This window comes from Bombina bombina, chromosome 6 (assembly GCF_027579735.1).
Source record: "Bombina bombina isolate aBomBom1 chromosome 6, aBomBom1.pri, whole genome shotgun sequence".
NCBI lineage: Eukaryota > Metazoa > Chordata > Amphibia > Anura > Bombinatoridae > Bombina > Bombina bombina.
In genome coordinates, this window is record NC_069504.1 from 1,105,181,474 (window position 1) to 1,105,194,207 (window position 12,734).

Consider the following 12,734-nt stretch of genomic DNA (forward strand, 5'->3'; position numbering starts at 1 on the left):
TAGGGGGAGGAACAAAAGGTATGCCGGGCTTTTCCCACTCTTTATTTACTATGTCCGCCACCCGCTTGGGTATAGGAAAAGCGTCGGGGGGCACCGGAACCTCTAGGAACCTGTCCATCTTGCATAATTTCTCTGGAATGACCAAATTGTCACAATCATCCAGAGTAGATAACACCTCCTTAAGCAGTACGCGGATATGTTCTAATTTAAATTTAAATGTCACAACATCAGGTTCAGCTTGATGAGAAATTTTTCCTGAATCTGAAATTTCTCCCTCAGACAAAACCTCCCTCATGGCCCCTTCAGATTGGTGTGAGGGTATGACAGAACAATTATCATCAGCGTCCTCTTGCTCTTCAGTGTTTAAAACAGAGCAATCGCGCTTTCTCTGATAAGTAGGCATTTTGGATAAAAGATTTGCTATGGAGTTATCCATTACAGCCGTTAATTGTTGCATGGTAATAAGTATTGGCGCACTAGATGTACTAGGGGCCTCCTGCATGGGCAAAACTGGTGTAGACACAGTAGAAGATGATGTACTATCATGTTTACTCCCCTCATTTGAGGAATCATCTTGGGCAATATCATTATTTGTGGCAGTACTGTCTTTACTTTGTTTGGACGCTATGGCACAATTATCACATAAATTTAAATGGGGAGACACATTGGCTTTCATACATATAGAACATAGCTTATCTGAAGGTACAGACATGTTAAACAGGCTTAAACTTGTCAACAAAGCACAAAAAACGTTTTAAAATAAAACCGTTACTGTCACTTTAAATTTCAAACAGAAAACACTTTATTACTGAATATGTGAAAAAGTATGAAGGAATTGTTCAAAAATTACCAAAATTTCACCACAGTGTCTTAAAGCCTTAAAAGTATTGCACACCAAATTTCAGAGCTTTAACCCTTAAAATAACGGAACCGGAGCCGTTTTTCAATTTAACCCCTATACAGTCCCAGATATAGTCTTTGCTAAGACCCAACCAAGCCCTGAGGGGAATACGATACCAAATGACGCCTTCTAAAAGCTTTTTCAGAGATTCTTAGATCCTCACACATGCATCTGCATGCCCTGCTCTCAAAAAACAACTGCGCATTAATGGCGCGAAAATGAGGCTCAGTCTATGACTAGAATGGCCCCATGACTGAAAAAGGTGTCCAATACAGTGCCTGCCGTTTTATAAACGTTCCCCAAGATTATAAATGCCAATTATTAGCCTAAATCTGAATAATATGCACAAATAAAGCAATCGATTTAGCCCATAAAAATGTCTACCAGTTTTTAAGCCCATAATAAGCCCTTTATTCTGTTTGTTTTTGACTAAGAAAATGGCTTACCGGTCCCCATGAGGGGAAATGACAGCCTTCCAGCATTACACAGTCTTGTTAGAAATATGGCTAGTCATACCTTAAGCAGAAAAGTCTGCTAACTGTTTCCCCCAACTGAAGTTACTTCATCTCAACAGTCCTATGTGGAAACAGCAACCGATTTTAGTTACTGTCTACTAAAATCATCTTCCTCTTACAAACAGAAATCTAGTGTTATTTAATTGCAGTTGCTTGCCTGCCAGCATGTGTGCCAGGCCCACTTTCCAACTAGTGCCACCAATCATATTTGTTATAACAGTAGTGTAAATATTTTTTTAAAAAACTTTTTTGACTGTGAAACATCAGTCTGTTAGTGTAATGTAATTGAGGTTGCCTGCCTGCCAGCAAGTGTGCCAGGCCCACTTGCCAAGTTAGTGGCACCACTCATATTTGTTGTTGTAACAGTAGTGTAAATATTTAAAATAAAAACTTTTTTGACTGTGAAACATCAGTCTGCTAGTGCAATCGAATTGCAGTTGCCTGCCTGCCAGCCAGCGTGTGTGCCAGGCCCACTTGCCAACTAGTGCCACCAATCATATTTGTTATAACAGTAGTGTAAATATTTTAAAAAAAACTTATTTGACTCTGAAACATCATTCAGCTAGTGTAATCTAATTGCAGTTGCCTGCCTGCCAGCGTGTGTGCCAAGCCCACTTGCCAACTAGTGCCACCAATCATATTTGTTATAACAGTAGTGTAAATATTTAAAAAAAAAAAATTTGGACTGTGAAACATCAGTCTGCTAGTGTAATCTAATTGCAGTTGCCTGCCTGCCTGCCAGCGTGTGTGCCAGGCCCACTTGTCAACTAGTGCCACCAATCATATTTGTTATAACAGTAGTGTGAAACATCAGTCTGCTAGTGTAATCTAATTGCATTTGCCTGCCTGCCAGCATGTTTGCCAGGCCCACAAAAACTTTTTCGACTGTGAAACATCATTCAGCTAGTGTAATCTAATTGAAGTTGCCTGCCTGCCAGCGTGTGTGCCAGGCCCACTTGCCAACTACTGCCACCAATCATATTTGTTGTAACAGTAGTGTAAATAATAAAAAAAAAAAAAAATTGGACTGTGAAATATCAGTCTGCTATTGTAATCTTATTGCATTTGCCTACCTGTCAGCGTGTGTGCCAGGCTCACTTGCCAAGTTAGTGGCACCACTCATATTTGTTGTAACAGTAGTTTAAATATTTAAAAAATAAACATTTTTGACTGTGAAACATAAGTCTGCTTTTTTGTGTCAGGCTCACAGCGTATACTGGGTCCACTTGCCCAGTGCCAACACTCATATCTTGTTTAAAAGTAGTGTAAGTGTACATTTAAAAACAAAAAAACTTTTTGGACTGAGTCTGTGAAACATCAGTCTGCTTTTTTGTTTCAGGCTCACAGCTTATACTGGGCCCACTTGCCCAGTGCCACCACTCATATCTTGTTAAATAGTAGTGTAAGTGTACATTTAAAAAAATAAAAACTTTTTGGACTGTGAAACATCAGTCTGCTTTTTTGTGTCAGGCTCACAGCGTATACTGTGCCCACTTGCCCAGTGGCACCACTCATATTTTGTTTAATAGTAGTGTAAGTCTACATTTAAAAAAAAATGATAGGCAGAGGCAGGCCACCCTGCAGGTGCCGTCGTGGTCGTGGTGCTGTGATTCCCTTTGACCCTACAATAATGCACAGTGTTCAGAGGCCACGTGCCATGAATGCAAAAAGTTCTGAGAAGGACCTAGTTGAATGGCTAACACAGGACACCCAATCTTCTACAGCTTCCGCTCCTAACCTTGACGCACCATCCACCTCCAGCTTAGCTTCGAGCACCTCTCAAGTGACCAGTGCCACTCACCCGCCTGCCACCACCACCAACACTAGCACCACAGCCGCTTCACTTGATCTGTCAGAGGAGTTATTGACACATCAGTTGGAAGAAATGAGTGATGTGCAACCATCATTGACAGAGGATGTAGATAACAGTGATATGTCTCAGTCAGGCAGCATTACAGACATGGATGTACGGTGTGATGATGATGATGGTGATGTTGTACCCGCTGCTGCTTCCTTTGTTGATTTGTCAGATACAAGTGAAGCGGTTGATGATGATGCGTCCGTGGATGTCACGTGGGTGCCCGCTAGAAGAGAAGAAGAAGAGGGGGAAAGTTCAGATGGGAAGACAGAGAGGAGGAGGAGGAGATGAGTTGGAAGCAGGGGGAGGTCGTCGCAAGGAGCTAGTGGCACAGTCAGACAGCATGCATCGGCACCCGGGGCCAGCCAGACAGCACGCCAATCAACGCATGCTGTTGCCACCACCAGAATGCCGTCATCGCAGAGCTCAGCAGTGTGGCATTTTTTTGTGTGTCTGCCTCTGACAACAGCGATGCCATTTGCAACCTGTGCCAAAAGAAACTGAGTCGTGGGAAGTCCAACACCCACCTAGGTACAACTGCTTTGCGAAGGTACATGGTCTCACATCACAAACGCCGATGGGATGAACACTTAAGTAGAAGTAGCACACAAACTCAAAGCCGCCATCCTCCACCTGGTCCAGCATCTTCAGCCACGTCAACCACTGCTGTCCTCCTTGCCCCCTCTCAACCATCCGCCACTCAGTCTCTCTTACGTAGCAGTTCCTGGTCATCTGCCCACAGTCAGGTGTCTGTCAAGGACATGTTTGAGTGTAAGAAGCCAATTTCCCAAAGTTACCCCCTTGCCCGGCATCTGACAGCTGGCTTGTCTAAACTCTTAGCCCACCAGCTTTTACCATACAAGCTGGTGGAGTCTGAGGCGTTCAAAAAATTTGTATCTATTGGGACACCGCAGTGGAAGGTACCCGGCCGAAATTTCTTTTCACAAAAGACAATCCCCAACCTGTACTCGATTGTGCGAAATGAAGTAATGGCATGTCTGGCACACAGCATTGGGGCAAGGGTTCATCTGACCACTGACAGCTGGTCTGCAAAGCATGGTCAGGGCAGGTATATCACCTACACTGTGCATTGGGTAAACCTGCTGACGGCTGACAAGCATGGAATGCGTGGCTCTGCAGAGGAGTTGGTGACACCACCACGACTTGCAGGCAGGCCTGCTGCTACCTCCTCTACTCCTCCTACTCCATCCTCTTCCATAACCTCTTCCTCGGCTGAGTCCTCTTCTGCTGCTGCGTCTTGCTCCACATCAACGGCACCCCCCCCCCCAGCTCCCCAGGTACTACTCAACATCCCGGATACGGCAGTGTCACGCCGTCTTGGGGTTGACTTGCCTGAAAGCCGAGAGACACACCGCACCAGCACTCCTGTTCGCCCTGAACGCACAGGTGGATCAGTGGCTGACTCCACACCAACTGGAGATTGGGAAATTTTTTTCTGACAATGGAAGTAATTTGGTGGCGGCATTGAAATTGGGCAAGTTGACACATGTGCCGTGCATGGCACATATGTGTAATCTGATTGTACAACGCTTTGTGCATAAGTACCCAGGCTTACAGGACGTCCTGAAGCAGGCCAGGAAGGTGTGTGGCCATTTCAGGCGTTCCTACACGGCCATGGCGCACTTGTCAGATATCCAGCAGCGAAACAACCTGCCAGTGAGACGCTTGATTTGCGACAGCCCGACACATTGGAATTCAACACTCCTAATGTTCGACCGCCTGCTACAACAAGAAAAAGCTGTTAACGAGTATTTGTATGACCGGGGTGCTAGGACAGCCTCTGGGGAGCTGGGGATTTTTTTGCCACGTTACTGGACGCTCATGCGCAATGCCTGTAGGCTTATGCGTCCTTTTGAGGAGGTGACAAACCTAGTCAGTCGCACCGAAGGCACCATCAGCGACATCATACCATTTGTTTTCTTCCTGGAGCATGCCCTGCGAAGAGTGCTGGATCAGGCCGTAGATGAGCGTGAAGAGGAAGAGGAAGAGTTGTGGTCTCCATCACCACCAGAAACAGCCTTATCAGCATCGCTTGCTGGACCAGCGGCAACGCAGGAAGAGGATTGTGAGGAAGAGGAGTCAGAGGAGGAATGTGGCTTTGAGGAGGAGGAGGAAGACCAAGCACAACAGGCATCCCAGGGTGGTCGTTGTTGTCACCTATCTGGTACCCGTGGTGTTGTACGTGGCTGGGGGGAAGAAGATACCTTCAGTGACATCACTGAGGACGAGGAACGGGACATGATTAGCTCGGCATCCAACCTTGTGCAAATGGGGTCTTTCATGCTGTCGTGCCTGTTGAGGGACCCTCGTATAAAAAAGCTGAAGGAGAACGACCTGTACTGGGTGTCCACGCTACTAGTTCAAAAATAAATTAAAAAGTATGCTTTACACAGCGTATAAGGGTGATGTCACAGCACAAAAGGAATCTAACAGGGGAAGAGATGAAAGTAATCCTCCTCATCCTCCCACGACCACGCCGGCAAGGACAGGACGCTTTACATACGTGTTGTTGATGGAGGACATGCGGACCCTTTTAACTCCTATGCATCACCACAGCCCTTCGGGATCCACCCTCAGAGAAAGACTCAACCGACAGGTAGCAGACTACCTAGCATTAACTGCGGATCTCAACACTCTGAGGAGCGATGGACCACTTGACTACTGGGTGTGCAGGCTTGACCTGTGGCCTGAGCTATCCCAATTTGCAATCGAACTTCTGGCCTGCCCCGCTTCAAGTGTCCTGTCAGAAAGGACCTTCAGTGCAACAGGAGGTATTGTCACTGAGAAGAGAAGTCAACTAGGTCAAAAAAGTCTTGATTATCTCACCTTTATTAAAATGAATGAGGGATGGATCCCGAAGGGACTGACATTGGGAGATACATTAGAGTAAAAGAGGCCTGATGAGATGAGCTGCCTTGGGCTACAAATGGTACACACGCTGCTGTATTTTATCTTCGAATGCCGGATGACTTGCGTGACTTACCCGCCAACAACTAGGGTTCAAGCCACAATGTTTTAGGGCACTTTCTAACTGTCAAACAAACATAAATTTTTTCTGGCCACTGCTCCAGCAGCGGCTGCAACAATATCTAATTATTCAGGCATTTTTACATGCCTAGTTTTTCTGGCCTCTGGTGCTGCACTGTGGCTACAAAACCCAAACCAAAAAAAAGGCACATAACAGTGATTAAACTGTTAAGAATAGTACTACTTAACACACCACTCATATCTGGTGGCAAGTGCCCCAAATTTGAAGTAGGAGGACCGACCAAGCATCTTTTTCCATCTCCCGGTTCCTAAAAATTATCTCCAGGTTCCTAAAATCGATGCCATACCTGTACTGGATTATTCAAAAGGATGGCATATGTGGTGTTTCATGCTGTTGTTTCTGTTGAGGGTCGGGGACCCTTGTATAAAAAGGCTGAAGGAGAACGACCTGTACTGGGTGTCCAAGCATCTTTTTCCATCTCCCGGTTCCTAAAAATTATCTCCGGGTTCCTAAAATCGATGCCATACCTGTACTCTATTGTGCAAAAGGATGGCATATGTGGTGTTTCATGCTGTTGTTTCTGTTGAGGGTCGGGGACCATCTTATAAAAAGGCTGAAGGAGAACGACCTGTACTGGGTGTCCAAGCATCTTTTTCCATCTCCCGGTTCCTAAAAATTATCTCCGGGTTCCTAAAATCGATGCCATACCTGTACTCTATTGTGCAAAAGGATGGCATATGTGGTGTTTCATGCTGTTGTTTCTGTTGAGGGTCGGGGACCCTCGTATAAAAAGGCTGAAGGAGAACGACCTGTACTGGGTGTCTAAGCATCTTTTTCCATCTCCCAGTTCCTAAAAATTATCTCTGGGTTCCTAAAATCGATGCCATACCTGTACTCTATTGTGCAAAAGGATGGCATATGTGGTATTTCATGCTGTTGTGCCTGTTGAGGGTCGGGGACCCTCGTATAAAAAGGCTGAAGGAGAACGACCTGTACTGGGTGTCCAAGCATCTTTTTCCATCTCCCGGTTCCTAAAAATGATCTCCGGGTTCCTAAAACCGATGCCATACCTGTACTCTATTGTGCAAAAGGATGGCATATGTGGTATTTCATGCTGTTGTGCCTGTTGAGGGTTGGGGACCCTTGTATAAAAAGGCTAAAGGAGAACGACCTGTACTGGGTGTCCAAGCATCTTTTTCCATCCAAAGACTCAACCGACAGGTAGCAGACTACCTAGCATTAACTGCGGATCTCGACACTCTGAGGAGCGATGGACCACTTGACTACTGGGTGTGCAGGCTTGATCTGTGGCCTGAGCTATCCCAATTTGCAATCGAACTTCTGGCCTGCCCCGCTTCAAGTGTCCTGTCAGAAAGGACCTTCAGTGCAACAGGAGGTATTGTCACTGAGAAGAGAAGTCAACTAGGTCAAAAAAGTCTTGATTATCTCACCTTTATTAAAATGAATGAGGGATGGATCCCGAAGGGACTGACATTGGGAGATACATTAGAGTAAAAGAGGCCTGATGAGATGAGCTGCCTTGGGCTACAAATGGTACACACGCTGCTGTATTTTATCTTCGAATGCCGGATGACTTGCGTGACTTACCCGCCAACAACTAGGGTTCAAGCCACAATGTTTTAGGGCACTTTCTAACTGTCAAACAAACATAAATTTTTTCTGGCCACTGCTCCAGCAGCGGCTGCAACAATATCTAATTTTTCAGGCATTTTTACATGCCTAATTTTTCTGGCCTCTGGTGCTGCACTGTGGCTACAAAACCCAAACCAAAAAAAAAGGCACATAACAGTGATTAAACTGTTAAGAATAGTACTACTTAACACACCACTCATATCTGGTGGCAAGTGCCCCAAATTTGAAGTAGGAGGACCGACCAAGCATCTTTTTCCATCTCCCGGTTCCTAAAAATTATCTCCAGGTTCCTAAAATCGATGCCATACCTGTACTGGATTATTCAAAAGGATGGCATATGTGGTGTTTCATGCTGTTGTTTCTGTTGAGGGTCGGGGACCCTTGTATAAAAAGGCTGAAGGAGAACGACCTGTACTGGGTGTCCAAGCATCTTTTTCCATCTCCCGGTTCCTAAAAATTATCTCTGGGTTCCTAAAATCGATGCCATACCTGTACTCTATTGTTCAAAAGGATGGCATATGTGGTGTTTCATGCTGTTGTTTCTGTTGAGGGTCGGGACCCTCGTAAAAAAAAGGCTGAAGGAGAAAGACCTGTACTGGGTGTCCAAGCATCTTTTTCCATCTCCCGGTTCCTAAAAATTATCTCCGGGTTCCTAAAATCGATGCCATACCTGTACTCTATTGTTCAAAAGGATGGCATATGTGGTGTTTCATGCTGTTGTTTCTGTTGAGGGTCGGGACCCTCGTAAAAAAAGGCTGAAGGAGAACGACCTGTACTGGGTGTCCAAGCATCTTTTTCCATCTCCCGGTTCCTAAAAATTATCTCCGGGTTCCTAAAATCGATGCCATACCTGTACTCTATTGTGCAAAAGGATGGCATATGTGGTGTTTCATGCTGTTGTTCCTGTTGAGGGTCGGGTACCATCTTATAAAAAGGCTGAAGGAGAACGACCTGTACTGGGTGTCCAAGCATCTTTTTCCATCTCCCGGTTCCTAAAAATTATCTCCGGGTTCCTAAAATCGATGCCATACCTGTACTCTATTGTGCAAAAGGATGGCATATGTGGTGTTTCATGCTGTTGTTTCTGTTGAGGGTCGGGGACCCTCGTATAAAAAGGCTGAAGGAGAACGACCTGTACTGGGTGTCTAAGCATCTTTTTCCATCTCCCAGTTCCTAAAAATTATCTCTGGGTTCCTAAAATCGATGCCATACCTGTACTCTATTGTGCAAAAGGATGGCATATGTGGTATTTCATGCTGTTGTGCCTGTTGAGGGTCGGGGACCCTCGTATAAAAAGGCTGAAGGAGAACGACCTGTACTGGGTGTCCAAGCATCTTTTTCCATCTCCCGGTTCCTAAAAATGATCTCTGGGTTCCTAAAATCGATGCCATACCTGTACTCTATTGTGCAAAAGGATGGCATATGTGGTATTTCATGCTGTTGTGCCTGTTGAGGGTTGGGGACCCTTGTATAAAAAGGCTAAAGGAGAACGACCTGTACTGGGTGTCCAAGCATCTTTTTCCATCTCCCGGTTCCTAAAAATTATCTCCGGGTTCCTAAAATCGATGCCATACCTGTACTCGATTGTGCAAAAGTAAGTCATGGCAGATGGGGTCTTTCATGCTGTCGTGCCTGTTTGGGGTCGGGAACCCTCGTATAAAAAGGCTGAAGGAGAACGACCTGTACTGGGTGTCCAAACATCTTTTTCCATCTCCCGGATGTAGCGGTACTCCACTAGGGGGTCTCCCTTCCTCTGTCCAAACCCAGGGGTGGCCACCGGATAGTGGGACCAGAGATATAGTTGCTGAGACCGGGTCAAGCCAGCGGGTGTATCTCCCCCAGCTGGGCTGGTCTCAGTGGACTCCCAGTCAGGTAGCGCCCCCTCTGCGCTGCAGCTCTTTCTTGGCAGGTATCGTCCCCTCTGCCTGTCTGCTTCTAGGCAGGAATAAATCCCTCTGCCAGGCTGCTTCTTGGCAGGAATAGATCCCTATGCCTCCAAATAGTGGGACCAGGGCTATCGTGGCTGAGACCGGGGTCAAGCCAGCAGCTGTATCTCCCCCAGCTGGGCTGTTCTCAGTGGACTCCCAGGCAGGTAGCGTCCTCTCTGCCCTGCAGCTCTTTCTTGGCAGGTATCGTCCCCTCTGCCTGTCTGCTTCTAGGCAGGAATAAATCCCCCTGCCAGGCTGCTTCTTGGCAGGAATAGATCCCTCTGCCTCCAAATAGTGGGACCAGGGCTATCGTGGCTGAGACCAGGGTCAAGCCAGCGGCTGTATCTCCCCCAGCTGGGTTGGTCTCAGTGGGCTCCCAGGAAGGTAGCGTCCCCTCTGCCTGTCTGCTTCTAGGCAGGAATAGATCCCTCTGCCTCACTGCACACTTCCAGCAGGTAGCGTGCCCTCTGGTTTCTTATAGGCAGGAATCGATCCCTCTGCCTTGCTGCTCCTTTCAGGCAGTCCAGCTCTTTGCATACAGGCCCACAGACTCTGTAACAGAATGCAGGGTCAGAACCTCTGCAACTGGTATACCTGAAAGAATCAGACAGCACAAAAAGGCAATCCCGGACCCCAACCTGTACTCGATTGTGCAAAAGGAAGTAACCTTACCATGGGTCACAGACCGCATGTCTTATTGTTTTACTCTGTCAGGGAAATTATATAACTATCAATCGTATCAATCAAATATATATTGCATCTATTGATCTCTGTAATTCGTATCGATCAAATGTACATTGCATCTTTTGATCTATGTTATTCATATCTATCAAATGTATATTGCATCTTTTGATCTGCCTTGCTGCTCCTTTCAGGCAGGCCAGCTCTTTGCATAGAGGCCCACAGACTCTGTAACAGATCACTCTTGCAGGGAGAGGTGCAGCCAGAATGCAGGGTCAGAACCTCTGCAACTGGTATACTCGATTGTGCAAAAGGAAGTAACCTTACCATGGGTCTCAGACCGCACGTCTTTGTAATTCTCTGTCTGGGAAATTATATATCTTTCAAATTAGCTATTTATCTATCAAATCTATCTAACTATCAATCGTATCTATCAAATGTATATTGCATCTATTGATCTATGCAATTTGTATCTATCAAATGTATATTGCATCTATTGATCTATGGAATTCATATCTATCAAATGTATATTGCATCTATTGATCTATGCAATTTGTATCTATCAAATGTATATTGCATCTATTGATCTATGGAATTCATATCTATCAAATGTATTCTATGGAATTCGGGGTCAAGCCAGCGGCTGTATCTCCCCCAGCTGGGTTGGTCTCAGTGGGCTCCCAGGAAGGTAGCGTCCCCTCTGCCTGTCTGCTTCTAGGCAGGAATAGATCCCTCTGCCTCACTGCACACTTCCAGCAGGTAGCGTGCCCTCTGGTTTCTTATAGGCAGGAATCGATCCCTCTGCCTTGCTGCTCCTTTCAGGCAGTCCAGCTCTTTGCATACAGGCCCACAGACTCTGTAACAGAATGCAGGGTCAGAACCTCTGCAACTGGTATACCTGAAAGAATCAGACAGCACAAAAAGGCAATCCCGGACCCCAACCTGTACTCGATTGTGCAAAAGGAAGTAACCTTACCATGGGTCCCAGACCGCATGTCTTATTGTTTTACTCTGTCAGGGAAATTATATAACTATCAATCGTATCAATCAAATATATATTGCATCTATTGATCTCTGTAATTCGTATCGATCAAATGTATATTGCATCTTTTGATCTATGTTATTCGTATCTATCAAATGTATATTGCATCTTTTGATCTGCCTTGCTGCTCCTTTCAGGCAGGCCAGCTCTTTGCATAGAAGCCCACAGACTCTGTAACAGATCTCTCTTGCAGGGAGAGGTGCAGCCAGAATGCAGGGTCAGAACCTCTGCAACTGGTATACTCGATTGTGCAAAAGGAAGTAACCTTACCATGGGTCTCAGACCGCACGTCTTTGTAATTCTCTGTCTGGGAAATTATATATCTTTCAAATTAGCTATTTATCTATCAAATCTATCTAACTATCAATCGTATCTATCAAATGTATATTGCATCTATTGATCTATGCAATTTGTATCTATCAAATGTATATTGCATCTATTGATCTATGGAATTCATATCTATCAAATGTATATTGCATCTATTGATCTATGCAATTTGTATCTATCAAATGTATATTGCATCTATTGATCTATGGAATTCATATCTATCAAATGTATTCTATGGAATTCGTATCTATCAAATGTATATTGCATCTATTGATCTATGTAATTCGTATCTATCAAATGTATATTGCATCTATTGATCTATGTAATTCATATCTATCAAATGTATATTGCATCTTTTGATGTAATTCGTATGTATCAAATGTACATTGCATCTTGTTTTGATCCATGTAATTCGTATCTATCAAATGTATATTGCATCTTTTGATCTATGTAATTCGTATCTATCAAATGTATATTGCATCTTTTGATCTATGTAATTCATATCTATCAAATGTATATTGCATCTTTTGATCTATGTAATTGGTATCTATCAAATGTATATTGCATCTATTGATCTATGTAATCTATGTATCTATCTATCAAATCTATCGATCTCGTGGTTGTGCAAATGGACTGTTTGTGGTTGTTTGCGGTGCGTTAAACGGGGAGTTTGGTCTGTCACTGTGAAGTGGGCGTAACCCTTACACTACCTGATAGATACAACATCATACCTGATGTTTTAAAGCACGTTATTCCAAACAATTTAGGAATGTTAGGTGATTTAGGCCCTTTATGGCTTAAAACCAGACTCTGCATCAA